General features: G+C 42.5%; 1 long non-coding RNA gene across 1 annotated transcript; it reads left to right on the top strand.

Annotated features, from left to right (window-relative positions):
- Positions 1–1,603: 1,603 nt before the first annotated feature.
- Positions 1,604–18,236, top strand: LOC142826533 (uncharacterized). Its single transcript, XR_012900729.1, has 3 exons — positions 1,604–1,717; positions 13,543–13,781; positions 14,377–18,236. It is a non-coding gene; the product is annotated as an uncharacterized LOC142826533 (long non-coding RNA).
- Positions 18,237–23,454: the final 5,218 nt, after the last annotated feature.

The raw sequence follows: 23,454 nt of genomic DNA, 5'->3' as shown, positions 1-23,454 counted from the left end.
GATAACACTACCGTATAATTGTATAGCTTAATGACTAGCTTATTTGGAACATATTTAAAAAATAATTTCAGAAATTGGAAAGATGTTTTGAGGTGGTTCCTTTAAAATATATTTCAGAGATCTTCATCCACTGGATTGGAGCATATTTATAAAAAGCTTCAATATATGTCTATTCTCCTTTGTAAGTCAGATGAAGCTTATTCAGCCTCAAATGCAAATGGTAAGTTGCATTCTTTTTTCCCCACAGTGATGAGCATGGTCCTCCTGGTCACTAGAGAGGATTCTTTTCCACAACATGCATTGAGGAGGAAGTTTATATTATGGTTTGGCCAGAATGATGCACAGAATACAAATCCCTGTCCACATTGGCCAGGGAAATTATGCTAGCAGATACCGTCTAAACAGTTGCTACTGGCAAAGTTGCAGCAGCTTTGTTGAAAAGAGATTAAATAATATCCTTCAAAGCAGGTCTTATGCCTTATTTTTTGCACTTTCTCATAATATGGGGCGGTGGGAGGGGAGAAGAAGAGTTCTGCTGTTCAGAATAATAAAAAAGTAAAAATTTTTCCTGTAATATTAAGACATCAGGGAGCTCAGGCAATACAAACTACAGTGGAGTCTGCAGCTTAATTCTGAACATTTTTATTAAAATATTCTGTGTCTAAAAATAAAACACTAAAAGTGTCCCATAGATACTAGACACAAAAGATCAGCTAGAAATATTAGGTCATCTGGTCCTCTCCTGGGGCCCACTGCAGGGGATGCTTTGTCTAGTCTAGTTTTATTTCTCTTTTTCTCCTGAAGAGACAGAATTTCTTATATATAATTTATCTGTTCTGCTGCTGACATTCCTTTTTACATTTGCAAGAACTATGACGTGCATTAAGGCATTTGGTAGATTGCTCTCAAGGAGGTCTACAATATTTGAATGCAGAATGTAGGAACTAAGCATCAAAACTTATGCCATTCTTTTGAGTCTTGTTTGATTAGTGATGTTAGTTAGTTAGTGGTAACTAACTACAGATCAAACTAACATTCTTGTAAATCAGGAAATATCATTAGCTATTTTTGATGCTAGAGTGAATACAGTGCACTTCTTAACTTTATAGCCATTCTTCTTTCTAAAAACCCAGCTAACCACAACTGCAGTTTTTCTATTAAATGGCAATTAACTTAAATGTTTTAACATTTTTAATTAAACCACTAACTACAGGATGCTCAAATGATCTAAAGAACCTCTCAGTGCCAACTGACAAAGGGTTCACTCCCTTGTAACAACAACTCCTGTCAGGCCTGACAAATTCACTACACCCATCGCATGGCTATCATACTACTCATGCAAAAACTGCCTTATATGATAACAAATGAAAGACAATAACATACTGGTTATTAAAATCATTTTGAAATGCACGTTGTGACATGACATGAGCAATTATGTATGCCTAGTGGTATTATACTTTAAACAAAGGGACAAACAAGTTTTCTTCCAGACCGGAGGAAAGATAGCTTTCTCTGTTGTAAGTATATTAAGCCTTGTAAGCAGATACAATGGGAACTATATTTGTAGTTGAAGTAAAACAGGAAATACAAGTTAACATGGGGAAGAGAAAGCAACTTGGTGCTAGAACACTAGAGAACAAGCAGCAAGAATAAATTTCAGCTATAATGAGGGGGATGCAAGAACAACACCCCAATTATGCATTTTATTGAGGAACAGGTATGGTGGTGGTGGGGGTGATTTGTAATCATCTTGGATCCTGGCCTGACTGAAAACCAGCAAGCTGTGCAGAAAGAATTTGAGGATGAAAATCTAGTGTCAATGAGCGGGGGGTAGGGGGAGGAGGTGTCCTAGCCTGTTAAGATTTAGTCTCCCAGAAGTACGTTATACTTTTGTTTCAATTTATAACCAATTCGCTTTCCATCTTCTGTGCTCAGTCTCTTTTTCATTTCTGCTCTTTATTAATACACATATCCTTTTTTTATTATAAATATGTCTCCATGCTGTGGTATTATGCTGTGTGAATCCTCAGTTGAACTGAACAAGCTGATGTGTCTTTGGAGACAGCAAATTTGGTAATTTCTGTGAGTGAGTGTGGGTTGGATGCTACTATGGTCCTCTCTTCAAAGACACTCCTAGGCTTGGGTATGCCAAGTGTTAACCTACAAGGCAAAGTGAAGGTTGGCAGAGCTTCTGAGGTGATTGGGTGACTGACAGATGGGGTGGTAGTGGGATCTGACACCCATTTAGCAGTAGTAAGTCTTTCTGTCACTGAGGCAGTGGAGTGACACAGTGACACACAGTCCTATTGAAAAAGCATCACAGCTCTATGCTACTGATTCACCATGCAATTAGCTGGGCTTAATTCTTCTCAGGACATGGGCTTTTCTACTAGGAGTTGCAGCTCCCCCACTCCTTCCATATTGCTAAATGTGTGGGTGTTCTACTAAGAATTTCTTTAGATAATGAGAAGTCGTAGTGGTTCCCAGAATGGAAGAGGCTGGAAAGTATCGCCTTTCTTAATCTCTGTATTAGAGAACTAGTTTGCTCCTTCCTCAGCTTAGGCTGACATCACTTTTTAGTGAAGACCTGCCCTTTCTATTTTCACATTGTGATACAGTTAGAAGCACATAGGCCTGTGTGTTGACAAAAGAGGTAATAGTTTTTAGAAATGACTGGCAGCAACACCAAAGAGACAACACTTCCACCAAGGTAGTGAGACAGTGATGATAATAAGTCTTAAAGTTCAGCACATTACGCTCTCCTTCTTAACTTCAGAAATACCTTTCCAGAATCATTATCATATATATTTTATACTCAGAACTTCTTACACATGTTAAATATAGAAAGTACAGGTTCTGATTATTAAATGCAAGGGAAGACAGAGCAGACTACTTAATGCTCTGAGTCTGCTGAGAGGGTATTCTGTCTAATATTCAGCTGGTTTTCTATTAATGTGCTGTGAACAATTCCATCAAAGACTTGAGTGGATATTGTTCCTTTGTTATCATTGTTAATTATTTGTATGACAGTAGCACCCATGAGTCAGAATAGGCCTGCATTACACTGAGAACTCTGCAACCAAATAATAAGAGACAAGCCCTGTGGGAAAGAGTATCCATTCCAGAATCTTGACCCTGTGAAGAGAACTCTTCAGTGCTGCAGAGGTCTGTCTGTAGTGGAGTCAGTTACAGGATCATGGCCCAAATTATGACAATAGTGTAATAAATGGAAAGAGAAAATGAGGTTAACAAGTGCAGGAGCATTCAGTGATATCTTAGAATAACTCTAAGCATGATTTTGGTATTCACTTATTTCATTGCCATTTAGCAAAGGCAGGCCACAGAGCCATCAGTACAAGCTGACACTATCTAGTTTTATTATTTCGGGATCTTTTCATAGATCACAGTGCATCAGCATGCTCCCCAAATCAACAAGCATTTTATAGTCATAAATCCCTTAAAACTTTTTCTGATTTCAATTACATTATCATTATAGCTTTATAGATTCTTTCCAAGATTAATGAATTTTTGATGTTTTTCACCTAAACGATTATGATTCTTTGCATTATTCCACTATCACTGATTTGCAAATGTTCTGTTTAGAATCCTCTGCAAATGTTATTAATATGCTGTTTCCCCCTGCCTTCCAAAATGTGAATGAAAATATTACGTAAGAATGGACCTAAGTCCAATCTTTGAGGTATTCAGGAGAGCTCACTTAGAACAATATGCTTCCATTTATAAGGATTTGTGTTTATAGCTTTCGAGCCATCAGTCCTGTGACAGGAATCTCAGCCAACCCAATTGAAAATAACTAGATGGGTATAATTTTATGAGGTACTGTATCAAAAATTCTACAAACATACATTTATATTTGACTGTTTCCTTCATCAATTAATGTGTATAATTCTATTAAAGGCATCAACTTTATCTTTCATTTTTATTTTTCAGAGACCTATGCTATGTATTGTTCATAGTTAGCCTTTATATATTTGTAGATATTATTTCATAATGTTTCTTCTTTTACTTTTCTGAAGTGTGGATATCTAATCTTTTTCTTTCTCTATGGTCTTTCCAATTTTATTTTCCTCTCATATTGGGTGTTTGCTACCTGTAAATTCAGCTTAGAGTCATAGTGCCACACTGCTCGGCTACGTCTAGACTGGCATGATTTTCCGCAAATGCTTTTAACGGAAAAGTTTTCCGTTAAAAGCATTTGTGGAAAAGAGCGCCTAGATTGGCACTGACGCTTTTCCACAAAAAAACTTTTTGCAGAAAAGCGTCCGTGCCAATTTAGACGCGCTTTTGCGCAAAAAAGCCCCGATCGCCATTTTCGCAAATGATTTGCGCAAGAGGGCTTTTGCCCGAATGGGAGCAGCATAGTATTTCTGCAAGAAGCACTGATTTCTTACAGTAGGAAGTCAGTGTTCTTGTGGAAATTCAAATGGCCAGTGTAGACAGCTGGCAAGTTTTTCCGCAAAAGCAGCTGATTTTATGGAAAAACTTGCTAGTCTAGACACAGCCCATATGTCTACCCTGCAATATAAGCCTAGGGTTTGAACTCAGACCCAGTCCTAAACCACTTTCTGTCTACATTCAAATTGCATTAACTCAAGGCTTATCACCAAGCTCCAGGATCACATGGGGCTGGAAAGTCCAAATCTGAGTCATGCTGTGATCCAGGGTTCAAGCCCCATTGCTTTTCAGTGCAGACATAGCTCCACTGGACTGACTGTCATGAGAAAGGAGCACCCCCAGAAGGGACTTTAGAGAGAGGCACAATCTCTGCGCTGGTGCTCCAGGAGATGCAGCTGTGCAGCACCCTCTACATATGACTCTGACATAAAAGCCACAAACTAGCTCATCATGAAGCTAACACTATGTAGCCCATGCTGAATTAGTATGGCACTCTGTCCTCTAGTGGTGGCATGACCAGACAGAGATCGAGGAATGTGATAGAGCCTTGGTTAAGGAAGAAGTGTCTTTTAGGTCACACAATAGAGCAGGGGTGAGGAACCCAAGGCCCAGGGGCTGGATGCGGCCCCGGCTTGCCTGGATCTGGCCCCTGACGCTCAAGTTTTACCCCTCAGCATTGGGGTGCCCACACTGACACTCCAACCCCATGGCTACCCTCTTGCAGATTCCACTGTGGGACTGGAGCACCTGCGCCGATTCCCCATTCTGGGGAGAGGAGCTTTGAATCTCAGGGTCCAGAGTCAGGCAAGCAGAGACAAATCCAATCCACAGGCTTGGTCTGGTGAGGGGAGGAAGTGGCTCTGTGTGCTGCTGCTCCCCTTCCCCTTGGCTGGCACAGTAAGATGCTGTCTGGGGGCACTTTCCCCACAAAATCTACTAGCCCAGGTCCCATAGGCTCTGCTCTGGAAGGAGAATGATGGGAGTGTCTTTATGTTTCTCTATCACTGAGTTGGATTTTTTTTCTTCCCTCTTTTGTGCAGCCTCCAACTGATTTTTCTGTGGGTCAGCCGCCCCCGCCCCTAAAAAAGGTTCCCCATCCCACTGCAGTAGGGGGTTGTGCATTAAGCTTGAGAAGTCCCAGGTTTGATGTGACCTGACAACAATTGGAGGTGTGTTTGCATTACAGCTGCAGTTCTGATAACACTATTTTGATTCTATAATGCCACAAGGGTCTTGATTTACCTTGGATTACTATTATAAGTGAATAAGTAGTATGTCCAAGATAATGATTCTGAAAAGCCTAAAAGACTCATTCTGGAAAGTCTTTCTTATACAATTCATCCGTACTCCCTTATATACACTCACCTCAATCTTTGAGTTGAAACTGCATGGCCCCAAGATGAGAACATTCGGGCTAATACTTTGAACATTTCTTCAGTATGATGAAGCCTAGATGAGACTAAATTTTATTGCCCAGTTCTAATTCACTGCCCAACTGTATTGAGCTTTGTTAAGGATTCTTCTAGGTTTCTAAAAGTTGATGAGTGTGTAATTATATCTTTGCATTCTTTGAAAGCCTTGAAAAAATACTGAGACTAGGAGGTTAACAATTCCAATTTCATGTTAATGAGATACCACAGTCTTCAGAAACTGTTGAGATAAGGAGAGAAAGAACTACAAAATAAATTAGAAAAAGCAGAGATGTAAGTGAGAAAACAGGGGGAGACATACCACTTTTCAAATGAAAGACCCGGGAAATATGTTGTGGCAGATAAATTGAAGAACAGTCAAAGGGCAAGATCTCTTTTTCTCCTGACTTGCTATTTTTTGGAAATCAGCAATCATCATTAAAGAGCTGCATTGGGATGATCCTTTGGTTCCAGGATCAAATTGTGGCCGCACAAAGCACAGTGCTGTGCAGTGGAACTGGATGCACTGCGGCTGAGCCTCCCCTTGCATTCTAAGGTGGACATTATATCAGAGGTGAAAAGGAGACTGCAAGACCTGGTTTCTTCTTCTAAGTTGATATCAATATTTTAAACAAAGAACTCTCGCAAAAAATTCTCAGTTAGCCTGGGATAAGCTTTGTGTCCTATAGTGCCTGTGTTTACAAGGAAGATGAGCATGGAACTAGGTGATATATTTGTGTTCCAATTTAAATAAAAAATTTTAAAGCCATAAACAAAGAGAATGGTAGCATCATTTGGCAAAAATATTGTATTAAATACATGTGCTGGAAGTATTTATGTTCTTCCCCACTGAAACAGTACTGAGTTTATAATGAACCAGTAGCTTCTCTGTGATTAAGGTTGACTCTGCATTTAATTTTCAGCAGAATTCTCTTCCAGGAACATCCCCCAGGGGAATTCAATGCCCCTGAAATTCCATATGCATCTCATAGATGCGTCTAGACTACATTCCTCATTTGAAAGAGGAATGTAAATGAAGGAAATTGAAAATGCAAATGAAGCACAGATTTACAAATCTCACACTTCATTTGCATAATTGTGCCTGATCACTTTTTTGAAAAAAGTTTTTTGAAGAAAAAAAAAAGCAATCTAGATACAAAAGCGACGAGGAGTCCTGTGGCACCTTATAGACTAACTGAAGTGTAGGAGCATAAGCTTTCGTGGGCAAAGACCCACTTTGTCAGATGCATGTAGACAAAGTGGGTCTTTGCCCACGAAAGCTTATGCTCCTACACTTCAGTTAGTCTATAAGGTGCCACAGGACTCCTCGTCACTTTTGCAGATTCAGACTAACACGGCTACCCCTCTGAATCTAGATACAGTTCTTTAAAAAAAAAAAAAAACCCTTTTTCAAAAGAACCCTGTAAACCTCATTTTTTCAGGAGTAACGGTTCTTTCAAAAAAGTTTTTTTTCCAGAAAGAATCATGTCTAGGCTGCTTTTTTTTCCCAAAAACCCCTTTTTTGAAAAAGCGATCGGATGCTATTATGCAAATGAAGTGCGAGATTTGTAAATCTCCACTTCATTGGCATTTTCAATTTCCTTCATTTATATTCCTCTTTCGAAAGAGGGATGTAATCTAGATTCACCTATTGTGTTGAACGTTTCTGGGAAGTTTGGAAGAAAAAAAAATCAGAAAAGTTTTAAAATCATGGACAAAAATATCTTCTTGTTAACTTTTTTCCAAATGACTTTTAGTTTATCACATCCTCCAAATAGCGGGGCTTGGCTTATAAATTGCAAAGTCAATGATTTAATGATTACTTGATGAGAAGTGTTGTGTGCTTAGGTCTTTTTATTTTTATTTTTGTTTTTTCAAAGAGGGGGCATGAAAGGGATTAAGCAAGAAATAATGTAATAGTGAGTAACTGTTGTTATGTTTGTATGATAATTTAAGAGGATTGATTTCAATGAAACTATGTTGATTTTCAGCATCTTATGACCAAGCCCCAAGAGCTTGAATTTTAAAGAGTAGACAATACTCTATTCTCCTTCCCCAACCACTGCTTTCAACCCACCAACTTTCTGGCCTGTCTCCTACAGGGGTATGGCTACACTATGTGTGTGGGGGGTGGTTTCGGCAGAGGTATGCAAATAGCACTCGCATTTGCCTACTTCTTCCAATTTTTTTCCCAGAAGAGGCCTTTCCGCCGTTTGGTCCCATCTACATGGGGCTAAATGTCGGACAAACCCCCCCCCCCCTTTTGAAAGCCACTATAAACCTCGTTTTACGAAGAAGGAGTTTTCAAAAGAGGTTTTTTTTCTGACATTTGTCCCTGTGAAGATGGGGCCAAACGACTGAAAAGCCTCTTCCAGGAAAAAAATAGAAGAAGGTATGCGAATGCTAGTGCTATTTGCATACTTCTTCCAAAAAAACCCTGCACAGTGTAACCGTACCCCCCACTCATAGAAGTCAATAGGAAAAGCATCTTAGTTAATTTGTTAGAGCTCCACTCCCCTCTTTTCAATCCCATTTGAACTTTTAATGATCAGTTGAACATTGGGAAATCTCCAAACCAAAATCAAAACAAAAAAACTAACAACTAACCAACCCTTTGTTCTGCTTGTATAGTTTGAAACAAGGCTGGAAGTAAAGACCTCGGGAGCGGGGGGGAGCGGATTGTATTCTCTGCATGAAAATGTGCTAATAATACTCATCACTTCCATCAAAGTAGTGAAATATTTGCTCTTCAGAAGAATGTTTATGAGTCTCAACACAGTTAACAGAGAGGGACAAACAAGAACATCACCTAAATGACTTTTTAGTTTGTAGAATTATAACAAGAGGCCATCCAGTATGCATTGCTACTCTCTAGGCAAGTACGTGAAACTATGAAAATAGGCTCTTAGTTCCAGCTGGAAGTGATATGAGATGGGGATGTGATGAGAACAAAGTAGCTTAGCTTTCTAATCTGCAGCTTCTAGTACCTGATTGCCTATTGCCCTGGAGATCACAGTTCATTTCTCTACAAAATATATTATCAGCTTCTCTACAAAATGTAAAAGCTTGTCTCCAGCTTCTCCAGCTGCTGCTGCTGGATTCTGTGCTTGTATATCATAACAATGCAATACAATGATGATGCAAACAAAGCTAGGCCAATTTTGGGTTGCATTTACAGAGGCCTTGCATGCAAGTCATAGGAGGTGAAAGTACCACTCTACTAAGTGATGGTTAGGCCATTGTGTCTAATTTTGGTCACCAAGGTATAGAAAAGGGTACAGAGAAACTACAAAGGATACAGAGGCAAGTGACAAAATAATCAAAAGGATGGAACTGCATGTCATGTGAACAAAGGCTAAAAAGGAACTGGGTATACTTAGTTTGGAAAAGAGGAGATTATTGGAGGACATCATAGCAATCTTCAAATACTTGAGAGACTGCCATAAAAATGATGGAGAGAAGGTGTTCTCTCTTGTTACAGAGGACAGGATAGGAGGCAATGGGTTCAAACTACAGCATAGCAGATTTAGATTAAATCTCAGGGAAAAAAACCTTCCTAACTGGAAGAACACCAGGTCAATATAAGAAACTGCCTAGGGAAGTTGAGGCTGCTCTTTCACTGAAGGTTTTCATAAAGAGGCTGGGTATCCAGCTGTCTTTGGTGTTTTAGACACAACAAATCCTACATCCTAGATTACCTTTGTGGTCCCTTGTAAGCGCATTGTTCTATGAGTCTCTGTCAGCTGAGTAAAAGTGACTTACTTGGGATTTGATTTATTGCTGTGGGAGTAGTAGCTGGAACATTTAAGATTTGTTATTGGTGTCTGTTTATTTGCTATTCAGTAGCAGTTGTAGTGCTAAAGTGGAAGGGGACATTGATTATGATTTTATTTACATTTTGTTATGCAGCTCCTACCCCTTTCTCCTTAAAATATCAGTGGAGTATTCATAAAAGTATGTAGTATTAGCACTCTCTGTTAGGTTAATTATTTAGAGCTGTAAGCTGCTCTGCTGTATATGGTTTGCTTGCCAATGAAGTTAGTTAATAAAATGTCTAGAAAAGTATTTTGTATGTTAGTGACTGTAAGCTTTGATGGGTCTCTCCCTGCATCCCCACCCCTAAACCAGCACTAGTTCTTTGAGATCACCTGTAGAACAATATGATGAAGATGGGAAGCTGTTTCGAGTCAAAGTTCAGTAGTAGGAATTCAACAGTTAAATGTTCAGATAAATATTGGATGGTATTGCAGAGTCAAATGTTAATTTTACTGCAGTTACTTTAGAATACACTCTGTTGAACTTGGAGTTAGCAGGTCAAATGCAGATGTGCTGTAATGGTGGGATAATAAACACCAAGCTAAATGATTTAACTTAGACTATTTAAGGAAGTCAAAGCTGGTATAGCATGCATGTGGAAGGGGCCAGAAAAAGATCCACCTGAGGAACTCTTTGCTTGAGGATATTGTGAAGGCCAAGACTATTACAGTTCAGAAAACAGGACTATGTAGCACTTTAAAGACTAACAAGATGGTTTATTAGGTGATGCGCTTTTGTGGGCCAGACCCACTTCCTCAGATCAAATAGTGGAAGAAAATTGTCATAACCTTATACACCAAAGGATACAATTAAAAAAATGAACACATATGAAAAGGACAAATCAAATTTCAGAACAGAAGAGGGATGGGGGGGCGAGGTATGGGTAAGATAATTAAAGTCTTTGTTCAAACTTAGGCGTAAAGTGTTGAATTTAAGCATGAATGACAGTTCAGAGGATTCTCTTTCAAGTGTAGTCTTAAAAGGCCTTTGAAGTAGGATGCAGGTAATCAAGTCATTGAGACAATGTCCTTTCTGGTTAAAATGGCAAGAAACTGTTTTTTCTTTGTGATCTTGTCTGATATCTGTTTTGTGGGCATTAATCCTTTGGCGAAATGTCTGAGATGTTTGTCCAATGTACATAGCAGACGGACACTTTCGGCACATGATAGCATAGATTATATTTCTGGATGCGCAGGAATATGTGTTCTTGATCTTATAATTCACTTGGTTAGGTCCAGTAATGGTATCAGCAGAGTGAATATGTGGACAAAGCTGGCAACGGGGTTTGTTGCAAGGGAAAGTACCAGGGTTGGTATTGGTGTGGTATGTCCTGTGGTTTTTGGTTAGAATCATCTTGAGTTTAGGTGGTTGTCTATAGGAGACTATGGGTCTGTCTCCCAGAGCCTCTTGGAGTTTAGTATCTTGTTCCAGTGTAGGCTGTATTGATAATGTGTTGGACAGGTTTAAGTTGGGGGCTGTAGGTGATGACAAGTGGTGTTCTATTGTTGGTTTTCTTGGGTCTGTCTTGAAGTAGATGGTTTCTAGGTATTCGTCTGGCTCTTTCAATTTGCTTTTTTATTTCTCTGGGTGGGTAGTTGAGGTTTATAAATGCTTGGTAGAGATCCTGAAGTTTCTAATCTCTGTAAGTGGGATTAGAGCAGATGCGGTTGTATCAAAGGGCTTGGCTATAGATGATGGATTGTATGGTGTGTTCTGGATGGGAGCTGGAAGCATGTAGGCAACTGTATGAGTCAGTGGGTTTTCTGTAGAGGGTGGTGTCTAATTTTCCATTGCTGATTTGTACTGTGGTGTCCAGGAAATGGATCTCTCGTTTAGAATGGTCCAGGCTAAGATTGATGGTGGGGTGTAGGTTGTTAAAATCTCTGTGAAATGTCTCCAGTGTTTCTTGGCCATGCATCCAGATCATAAAGATGTCATCAATGTAGTGTAAGTAGAAAAGGGGCAAAAGGGGACGGGAGTTGAGGAAGCGTTGTTCTAGGTCAGCCATAAAGATATTAGCATACTGTGGGGCCATGCATGTACCCATGGCTGTGCCGCTGATCTGGAGGTATAAGTTGTTCTCAAACTGGAAATAATTGTGGATGAGAACAAAGTTACACAGGTCTGCTATCAGATTGGCAGTGGTGTCCTCTGGGATAGTGTTTCTAATTGCTTGTAATCCGTCTTCATGTGGGATGTTGGTGTATAGAGCTTCTACATCCATGGTGGCAAGGATGGTGTTATCGGGGAGGTTATCGATGTTTTGTAGTTTCCTTAGGAAGTCAGTAGTATCTCGGAGATAGCTGGGGGTGTTGGTTGCTTAGGGTTTGAGAAGAGAGTCCACATAGCTGGATAAACCAGTAGTGAGTGTGCCGATACCAGAGATGATGGGATGTCCGGGGTGTCCAGGTTTATGGATTTTGAGAAGCAGATAGAACAATTGTGGCCGGGGGTCAGAAGATGTTTCTGTGTGGATTTGTTCCCGAGTAGCTGGCCACTCCATCCACACCCATCAGGACTTTATAGTTCCTCTTCCCCTATAGCCCTTAAAGCTGCAGTCACAGAGCAAAGGGCTTGTGGCAGGAAGCTGGCCCTCCACCCACACTGCTGCTGCCACAGCACATCATCTGGCCATCATTGCTGACCCTCAATCTCCCCAAGAGCCCTCCCCTGCTCTCAGGGAGCAGTCTAATGACTCCCAGGAGCCTGACAGGCAGTTAAAGAGGTGTATGCCATCCTGGTCTGGGGCAGAGATCCTGGTCCTCATTGAGGTGTGGGGCAAGGAGGAAAACCTTCCATATCTCCGCTCCAGATGGCACAACACCAATATCTATGGCTGCATGGCTGATAACCTGGCCACATTCTGAACTAGGAGTAGGTCCGAATGAAAGTGAAGGATCTTGGCCAGGCATATGCCAGAGCAAGGGAGCACAGTTCCTGCTCTGGGGCAGAAACACACTCCTGCCACCTTCCTCACCTCTCATGGTTGATTCGGGGCTGGAGATGCCCATCCTCCCCCACCCAGGGGCCAGAGACAGAGATGATGATGAGGAGGAGGAAGAAGACAAAGAGGAAGATTCCAACGCAGCCAGCAACATCACCTCAGTGACCCTGGAGCTGGTACCCCACAGTCTGGATGTGTCCCAGGTCTCCTCTGAGGCTGGGGAGGGAACATCAGGTGATTGACCTTAGTTGCCTCACACAGACAAGGTGGAGATGGCAGGTGGTGAGGGGCTGAGGTGTGCTCCTCACTCAGCCTGCTTGGCCTGGGGAATTGTGCTGCAGTCCATGCATTTGTATGCAAGTACAGTGGCAGTCTGGGCCACACAGCCCCAGAAGGCTGGAGACAAGGACACACAGACACAGACACATACATACACACAGACTCTGGAGTGCCACCCACAGTGCACTGGCATTCCTGCACACTCCAGGCAGCACCCAGTCCCGTGGACAGTGCTGCCAGGTCCAGGTGCATCTGCTATTCACACCCCACTTTGCCCCCTTACACCCTGACCCCATTTCCCCCAGCAGCCAGGGATACAATTTCTCTTCCTTTGGGATGCCACCACTGCTGGACCCAGTGTGTGAGTGGCACCGAGGCAATCCCAGCCAGCCTGAGGCCCCCACTCCTGCCCACAGGATCCTGGTGTGTCCAGCAACTTCCCATGCCTGTTTGACTCTGGGACATGGGGGAGGGGAAAGCCTTCTCCAGGACATGGGGGAGAAGGGCATCTGGGCCTCTGTAAGAAAGCACCTGCTTGTCCAGGCCACACATGGCCTTGATCCCAGGAAATCACCTTCATCTGACCCAAGAGATGTTGGTCTCATCTCGCAGATGAAAGCATGGCTTCAGGGACAGTGTCTCCAGGGATGACTGACTGTTTCTCTTTATTCTCCCCAGCTGGGCTATCTGCAAGAGGGGAGTGGCCAGCACCACATGAGGCAGCCACCCAACTCTGGGGGGACCACAGGTGCCAGAGAACGCAGGAAGAATTGCTATGGGAGCACATCTCCATGCTCAGGGAGCTGCACCAGGCTCCGGGAGGACATGCAGTGGTGAAGAGAGACCTGGACAGAGTTGCTGCAACAGAGCCGCACCATGTGCATGACGATGCAGTCTCCTCACCCACCCAAAAGCAGGTACCACTCCTGCTGCCACTTCTGCCCCTCCTCCTAAGCCAGCCCCTCCCCTCCTCCCATTCCTGACCCTGCTCCATCCCCCTCTCCTGCTTTTCCCCCTAGACTCCCTGCCCCCACAGTGCTCACCAAGGTTCACACGAGGTGGAGGAACCATCTGAGCCAGGCGCCACTCCCACCCCAGCCTTGATCCTCCCCTCATCCCTCCTCCTCTTTCCAGCTCCCTTCTCCCCCTCCAAGGTTCTCCTACTCTTTCCCCTCCCCTCTTCCAGGTTTTAGCCTCGGTCTCTTCCCAGTTACTTCTACCCCAAATAAATAACCAACGAATTCATTTTTTTCCAAAACAGTTTGTTTTATTGTCTCTGCAAGGGAGAGGAGTGGAGTGGGGATTGGAGAGGTGTGGAAGGAAAGACGGAGAGGGGCAAGGTGCAGGCCACTAATGGGGAGGCCCTGGGAAGAGTGTCACTGGGGTCCTTGTGAGAAACTCTCCCTCAGGGCCTCCCGGAAATGCACCCCGGATGGCAACTGTGAATAGCTGTTCAAAGGCCAGCCTCTGCCCCCCATCCAGGGAGTAACGCTTCCCCTTTCTCTCACACAGGTTGTGGAGCACGCAACATGCAACCACCACCTGGGGATTGTTCCCCTCTCCAACATCTAGCTGGGTCAGGAGGCATTGGAAATGGGCCTTGAGACGCCCGAAGGCGCACTCCGCCTGCATGTAGTCCCTGCCCAGCCTGGCATTAAATCGTTCCTTGATTGTGTCAAAGTGTCCTGTGTAGGGCTTCATGATGAAGCCGCATCTCCCATGATGTCTAGTGGCATGTCCAAGTCCCTAGACTTGATGGTGCACTTGGGGAAGAAAGTGCCAGCCTCCATCTTGTGAAAGAGACTAGAATTGAGGAACACATAGGCATTGTGCGCCTTCCCCAACCACCCGACGTAGATGTCAGTAAACTGCCTGCAGTGGTTGACGATGGTCTGCAGGACCATGGAGAACTAGCTCTTGTGGTTTATGTATAGAGATGTCCAGTGATCGGGAGCCTGGATGGGGATGTGGGTGTTGTCAATAGCTCCCCCTCACCCCCAGCCTCTGCAGTTGGGGAAGGCCACGTGGCAAAGCCGGCAACGATGGGGTCCACATCGCAGAGGTAGAAGACCCTGCACAGCATGATGGTGTTGATGGCCCTCACCTCGTGCAGAAGGAGACAAACAACCAAACAGAATCACAGAGATAACAGAGTCCTTGAGAGGTCCCCAAGCTCCCTTCTTTCCCCTTCCCAACCACACCAGGAGCCACCTGCTACATAGCCCATCCCTCTGGCAGGGTTGTGTGAGGACAGGCTGGAGATCCACCCAAGGAAGTGATCTTCCCCCCCCCCCAACTCCCCCTTTCCCTAGGGTTTCTCATTCCAGCACTACACGCCCCTCCCACAGCCTGAGAGTGCCTGCATGATGAGGGCTCCAACGGTCGACTTCCCCATGCTGAACTGGCTCCCAAATGGATTGGTAACTGTCTGGCATTGCGAGCTTCCAGATTGCAATGGTGACCCATATCTCCAGGGGGATGGGAGGTCTCATTTGGGTGTCCCATTGCACAAGGGCTGGGACGAGCCAGGCACACAGCTCCAGAAAGGTCTCCTTCCATGTGGAAGTTCTAGAGACACTGCTGGTTTTCCCACCACTCCATAACGAGCTGGTCCCACCAGTCGGAACTGGTGTCCAGCTGCCAGAAGTGGTGGTGCACAGTGGGGTACAGTTGGAAGGGCTGTGTTCCCAGACAGATGTTGGGGGTCTCCTCAATGAGCTCAGGGTTGCATTCCTGCAGGGCCAGGAGGGCAGCCTGCTTAAACTGCTACATAAACTGCAGCATGATAGGGGCTATAGTGTGCCTGGAGGCAGCTCCAGCTCCATAGTTGGGAGTGTTGTGGTGTCCAACAGGGCAACCAAAGCACACAGGATATATACTTTACTTTCCCATCGAGAGGTAGGCAAGCAGGAGAAGAACCTGAGAAACAGCTGTACAGGGGCGTCTCTTTAAGCACACATCTCAGATAGCCTCAGGCAGCAGCTCCAGGAAATCACTGCTGTCCTGATGCCCTGCCTGAAGTGGTTCTGGGTGGCCTTAAATGCAAGATAGTGTCCAATCAGTGTGGACAGGCTATTTTGAAATAGCTAAGTGGTATTTTGATGTGCTTTTTGTGTGCAGACACGCTATTTCGAAATAAGCTATTTTGGAAAATAAATTCCAAAATACCTTATTTCAAAATAAGTGTTCAGTGTGGACAGACCCATAAAGAATATTTTTCCAGATGTACTACAGAGAACACCTAATCATCAGAGATGCTTTATGGCATTCTTCCCTGAAATAAAGCATATGGATACACTATCTGTGCAGTTAGCAAACTCAACGTAAGGGAAATACAGCATTACAAAATGAAACAGGTACTCATTTCTGGTAGGCTGCCCTAATTTCCATGTTTTGCTTTTGTGAATTACTGTGTGCACTGTGATAGTCATCTCTAAGGTAACCTCAGCTTTATGATTATTGGGTGTTTCATGTGACCCACTGGTATAGTAGTGCTGGAATGACAAAAGAAAAGATTAGTGCTGTGATCTGCATCTCTAGTTAATCACTCTATGTGGGTCAAGTTTACCTGGTTGGGCCACGGTAACAAAAGTCTTAACCATATTTGTTCCATCCACTTTTACAAGCAGCAAGCATAATCCATATCAACTCCCTCATTCCTCACTGGAAGCAAAACATTCCATGATGCATTCTTTTACGGCATTGGCTCTAATTAGGGTCACCTTTCTAAGTAGTTTCCTGGGTTGCCCCTGAACAGGGGATTACTTCTTGAAAGCCCAGCCCTTGTCTGGCTCCATGCAGACTCTTTTTAAAAACACCAAGGAGGTGGAATATAGCAGGACGTTAGGGTGCTATGCAAGAAGTGCCAAAAGACAACTCATCACACTAAGTGATTAATTAATTTTAAAAATACCATTGCAAAATTCCTGAAAGCCATAGTTATTTAATTAAAATAGTTTGATTAGCACTGCTGGGCACTGACAGAGAGGTCTTGCTAGAGATAATTTGTCTCAGGGTGTCGGAAGGTATGTCTACACTGCAATAGCGCAAATAAAAACTCTCAGCTTCCCTTTATCAGCTTATTCAGGCTCGTGGGGTTGTTTAATCACAGTATAGACAATCCGGTTCAGGCTGAAGTCCAAGTTCAGGGACCATCACACGATCCTACAGCCTGCACTTTTGTCTGAGCCCAAATGTGTGCATGGCAATTAAACAGCCCCTTAAGCCTGAGTCAGCTGGCATGAGCAAGCTGCAGATTTTTAATTGCCATGTAGACGTGGCTTAAAAGACTTTGGGTGTGTCTAGACTACAGAGTTTTGTCGACAAAGTGGACTTTTGTTGACAAAACTTTACCTGCATCTACACTACCGCTGAGTTCTGTCGACATAACGTCGACAGAACTCAGCAGTTTTGTCAACGCTGGTAAACCTCATTTTATGAGGCATAACGCCTTTTGTCGACAGAGTTCTGTCGACAGAAGGTGTTATTGCATCAGGTTGTGTCTAGACTACAGGGTTTTGTCAACAAAGCAGCTTGCTTTGTCGACAGAACTGAATGAAGTCTAGACGCACTTTGTTGACAGAAGCTTTGTCGACAGTATCTGTCGACAAAACTTCTGTCGACAAAAGCCTGTAGTCTAGACGTACCCTTTGTCTCTGCACCCAGGAAGAAAATACGATTTTACACCCGCAGCCCTGGGTGAAACTCTGAATTTACACAGTAATAAAACATATTTCCTGTAAACAATCTTGTAAAATGAGGGTTTTCTAGAAATTGTATTAATAAGGTCATTCCTGTTTTTTGTTTGTTTGTTTTATTTTGCCCTATAATAGTTATTCTGGTGCAAAAAATGATAAAAATGAGAATCTGAATATTGAATGTCTGAATTTCAGTCTCTTCTGCAAATGCTGACAGGTGAAGACCAAACTAGTCAGAACATTAAACTGCACAGAAGCCAATCATATTTTTGGTCTGTATCTCTTGGTAGACTTGTGTTTTGAATATCTCTCATCTGTATTTACATAAATCATTTTGTTCTTGGAAAAAAAAAAAAAAAAAAAAAAAAAAAAAAAACAGGTGTTTTGCTACCAATGCTGAGTAACATATTAAGGTTTTCCTCTGTGCTTAATCGATATAACTGAATTAGATAACTCTTAAATTAGTACATCTGGAAGTATATATTTACAATTTTGCAAGGAAAGATGCTTTGTAAATTCATTGCCCAAAAATATTTGGCAGATTATTAGCAGGTAAAACAATGTTGGACAGGTTTAGAGTCTGGTACTATCTATAAATGGACCTTCCAAAGCTTGTTCAGATACTTTCTTGACTAGTAAAAATGATACACTGAAATGTGTTTTATAAACATATATAATTTGGGGGACAGATATCAGATTAATTAAGATAAAGAGTTTTAGTTAAGATTGAATTTTTTTTGCTATATTAATACCCATATCTGGGAATACAATCTCAGTGTGAATAACAATTTTTCCAGTACATGAAATGTGTATACATTAATTTTACAAATAAACCAAATCAAAGAAACATGTTTTGCTGGCCTCTCACAAAAAGCCTCAACAACCTGTCTGCTCAGTATATGTCCATGTTACAAAGCTGAAAGCTCCAGAAGACATTCAAAGATGGTGGAGGACTATAGTATCTTTAAGCCTAGGGTTGTGGCTCAAATGTTTTTCTACAAACCCAGATAATGAGGTAAAACAACTTAGCACCTAACAAGCTGATTTTTTTCTTGGGTGTCATACCTTTATCAGATAGGCTGTGAAAATAGAGGATTTATTTAAGTGCAGCCATAGAGAATGCTACAAGCCAAATCTTGTACTCACAAAATCCAGCAGGAGTTTGCCTGCTGAGCTGGTCTATAGCCTTGTTTAAAAAGCAACAATTTTACAGGATAAGAAACATGAAATGAAATGGATCATACAGAAGCTCTATTATTATTATTTAAACTTTTCAGTTGACTTATTGCTGCTGCAGACTGATAAAAATAAGCTTAAGAAAACTTACAAGCACGCATTCTTATCAATCATAGCCTTATCAGAAGTCATGATAATATGTACCATGAGCTGTCTCAGTGTGAGAGACCTGGAGCAAACCACTCTGTCTCCTTTGGGTCTCTGTCTTGTTTTATCCTTATCAAACACAATCTGCCTTCCTTTCTCTGAGATGCCTGAAAGGCTGACTTCACTTTTGTCTATTGCAGTTTGTAAACTGAAACAGATGTTCAAATTCTGCTGAGGTGGGCCCAATACAAGAATCTGACAAAATATGTGTTTTATTTAAAGTACTGCATTGTTTTTGCAAATATGAATACAGTGCATATGCTTATCAGCAAACAACATCATCAGCATCAGTAAACCTCTTAATCTCTCCATATTAGAATTGGAAAAGTTTCAGAAAAGATAGCAAAAATGATTATGGGCATGGAACAGATTTTGACAAAGGTCTGTAAAATCATGACTGGTGTGGAGAAAGTAAATAAGGGAGTGGTGTTTATTCTTTCTTGTAACCCAAGATCTAGGGGTCACACAATGAAATCAATAGGCAGCAAAACAAACAAAAGGAAGTATTTATTCACACAGTTGCAGTCAACCTGTGGAACTCTTTGCCACAGGATGTTGTAAAAAGCAAGATTATAACAGGGTTCAAAAAGAACTAGATAAGTTCATGGAGGAAAGGTTCATCAATGACTATTAGGCAAAATGGGCAGGGATCGTATCCCTATCCTCTGTTTGTTAGAAGCTGGGAATGGATGATAACTAATGGTCCACTTGTTTACCTCTTCTGCTCATTTCCTCTGAATTATCTGGCATTGGCTACTGCCAGAAGCCAGGATAGTAGGATAGATGGACCTTTGATCTGACCCAGTATAGCCATTCTTATGTTCTTCTGCTAGGAAATCCAAAGTCTAAGTAGATGGGCATGACAAGATACTCAACTGCACACACTCCTCCCTCTGAACAGAAGATGAGACCAAATAATAGCTGATAGATGTGTAGTTTCATGGTTTAATCCACTACTGTAAGGTGCTCATATACTATGGAGATGAATATAGGATACGAACCAATACAGAACTAGAATAGTATTGTATTCTATCCATAGTATTGTTTAACATTTAGGCTGTGTCTATATTGGCACCCTTTTCCAGAAAAGGGATGCTAATGAGACACTTCAGAATTGCAAATGCCGCAGGGGATTTAAATATCCCCCACGGCATTTGCATGAACATGGCTGCCGCTTTTTTCCGGGATCTTTCAGAAAATAAAGCCTTTTCCGGAAGATCCCTTATTTCTGATTTTAAAAGGCTTTATTTTCTGAAAGATCCCGTCTAGACTGGCGCCTTTCTCCGGCAAAGCCCCGAGCTGGAAAAAAGCGGCAACCATGTTCATGCAAATGCCGCGGGGGATATTTAAATCACCCGCAACATTTGCATCCCTTTTCCGGAAAAGGATGTCAGTGTAGACATAGCCTTATAGTATAGCTTTCTAGAATTGACACTTTCAGGATTAATACAACTACAAAATTAACAAAAGATGTGTTTTTCCAAATGGACCCTTCTAAACAATTTGCTCTAGATCAGGAGCTATAAGCTTGTTGCAGGTGAAAATTAAAAGGGCTGTACTGCAGAGGATCCTTGATGGCATGATCATAATGATTCCTTTTGGCCTTGAAATATATGAATGTATAATTCCATTGATCTTTTATTTCAATTTCTTCTAAAGCTATAAAAAAGGACCCATCCTAGGCTCTGCATGTGTAGCCAGACACAAACCCCATCTTGGTTTTCCACGAACCCCATCTTGCCCCCCCCCCGAGAGCAAGAGAAAGGCAGTCAGCCTTTGATGCCCTGGGAACGCAGGTGTGCTGCCTGTCCCTGACTCTACCATAAACAGAAACCAGACAGTAAATGGGCTAGCTGACGACCCGGGGCCTCCCGTCGCCCTGATGGCTAGTACCAGTAATTGACATGCCTGCACTGTCCCAGGAGAGGAATCTTCGCCCATCACATACCAGAGGTGCCCATTGTCTGCATTTTCCCAGGTGTAAATTATGCTTTGCACCCTTCGTGGGAAACTTGGCATTCAAAGCCATTTTTCCTAATTGGCCACTTGAGACCAGGAAGAAGCCTACATGACCCAAGGGGTATAAAAAGAGGTTCAGCAGCCCACCCCATTTGAGCTCCAATCATCTATACCTGCTGGCAGGTATTTATTGTCTCCCGAGGTCTGTGAGACGCCCAACCTCGCCCTACTTCTTCCCGAGGGATTGAGAGAAAGACGCTGGCCACGCCAAGTCTGGAACGCAGGGGTGAGAATATATACCTGCTATGTGTCTATTTTGCATGAATTTAATAAGAGCTCAGAGAACCAAAGGGTTTCATGGTACCTGTAAGTGACTTCTTAGTGTAATTTCTGTCCTGTCCTTTGTAGTGTCTGGCTACGTCTACACTGGCCCCTTTTCCGGTAGGGGCATGTAAATTTCACTAGTCGTCATAGGGAAATCCGCGGGGGATTTAAATATCCCCCGCGGCATTTAAATAAAAATGTCCGCCGCTTTTTTCCGGCTTTTAAAAAAGCCGGAAAAGAGCGTCTAGACTGGCCCCGATCCTCCGGAAAAAGTGCCCTTTTCCGGAGGCTCTTATTCCTACTTCACCACCTCCCTTGGCAATTTATTCCAATATTTGACCACCCTGACAGTTAGGAATTTTTTCCTAATGTCCAATCTAAACCTCCCCTGCTGCACTTTAAGCCCATTACTCCTTGTCCTGTCCTCAGAAACCAAGAGGAACAAATTTTCTCCTTCCTCCTTGTGACACCCTTTTAGATATTTGAAAACTGCTATCATGTCCCCCCTGAATGGCATGGCAGAGAGTTCTGGCCCCAGCAGAGCTCCCTCACATGAGCAGCCTCAGCCAGGGAGCTCTAGCCCCATCCCTTGGCATGGACCTTTGGCTGCATTCTTGCTCCAGTGGCCTGGGAAATTCAGCCCCAGTTGCAGTGGCAGCCAGGGAGCTTTGCCCTGGGCTGTTGAGCTCCAGCCACAGCCGCAGAGCCAGGCAGCTGTGGAGCTCTGCTCTGCCTACACAGCTCTGGTTGTGACACTCTGACCCCAGCAGTAGTGGGACTGGCGAGGACCCCAGGGGGCTGAGGCAGCCTGGGGGGGGGGGAAGCAGGCTGGAGCTCTAGCCCAGTGGCAGCATAGCCACAAGAGCAGGGACCTTCCCCAGTCCAGCAAATCCCCTTGTTCAGGACCAGTCACGTCCTGAGGGTGACAGACCAGCGAGGTCCAACATGTAGTAAGTAAATGTCCCCAGTGTGTGTCAGTATTTAGTTAAAGAAAACTGTGAAAGAAACTTTGCTTATGGATTACAAAGAAGGATTTTTCTTTGAAGTGTTCCAGCTTTGAATACCCATGCATTCTAGCCAAACACAAGGTTGCATAAGTGAAAAAGAATAAAGGATACAAAGAGAAGAAATTTGTCAATTACTAAAAGCCTGAGTAATAAACAAGAAAACTCATTTGTATAAAGAAATGTGATGTGATTGGTATTATTGATACAATCAGATGATATGCATGGCTGGAATATCAAAATCACTGGATACAACCTATGTAGGAAAAAGAGTGGTCAGAAAGAGATGAGGGTGGCAGTAGTTAAGAATAATCTCTGGAATTCTTTGGAATACAATCTATTCCAGACTCTGGGATACAGTCTTAAAACTGTAACTGATAAATCACAAGATGGGGTACTTGTGGCAATCTGCCATAACACACAATATGAGTGTCTCCCTCAATATATAATGTATAGAAAGAAAATAGGAAAATTTCAGTCAGGAAAGCATCAACTGGAGGTGTCATGCTGTCACTGGCAAAGCAGCCTTGGTATTCTACAGACTATAGATGGAAATTCGGTAATGCAAAAAATATTGAAACAAATTCAGGATCATTTTATGACGATCTCATTCTGATAGATAATGATTAATTGATCACTGAAATAAAAACTGATAATTGCCTACGTGCAAATGAACAAAATCTAAGTTCATTTCCTATCTACGAATAGAAAACAGTCTGATATAGTAATGCATAGTGCTTTAGAAGGTCAGTTTAACAAAGCTGAAAATAATAATGAGCAAAATTGAGTGGCAGAAAACATTCTTAAAATAGAAAGGATTCGTTTCTTAAACAGCATCTTGGTTAAGAGGTAAGATAAAAGAATAAATAATTATACATAGTCTCAATTTTCCATCTATATATCTATATATCTACAGGTTCTGAACCCTGGGGAATCCAGCAGCAGTGGGGGTTCTATCAGCAGCCAGGCGGCCCCGGCCAGAGAATTCCAGGGAACCCATTAACCATGAGGGTTAAAGGACTTGTCAGGTTAAAGCACTTTACTTCAAAATTTGGTGCTGTGTAGAGAGTGCCAAATTTCGAAATAAACTATTTCAAAATTACCTCGAAGTAAGCAATGCAATTTGTGTAGCTTATTTCAAGACAAGGGTGCTGTGTAGATGCACTGTAATTAGTGTAACACCAACCCCAGGAAAAATAATCATAGAATCAGAATCATATGGT

This window comes from Pelodiscus sinensis, chromosome 1 (assembly GCF_049634645.1).
Source record: "Pelodiscus sinensis isolate JC-2024 chromosome 1, ASM4963464v1, whole genome shotgun sequence".
Taxonomy (NCBI): domain Eukaryota; kingdom Metazoa; phylum Chordata; order Testudines; family Trionychidae; genus Pelodiscus; species Pelodiscus sinensis.
Note: the sequence above shows the minus strand (reverse complement) of the source record. Positions and strands in the feature narration are given on the sequence as shown.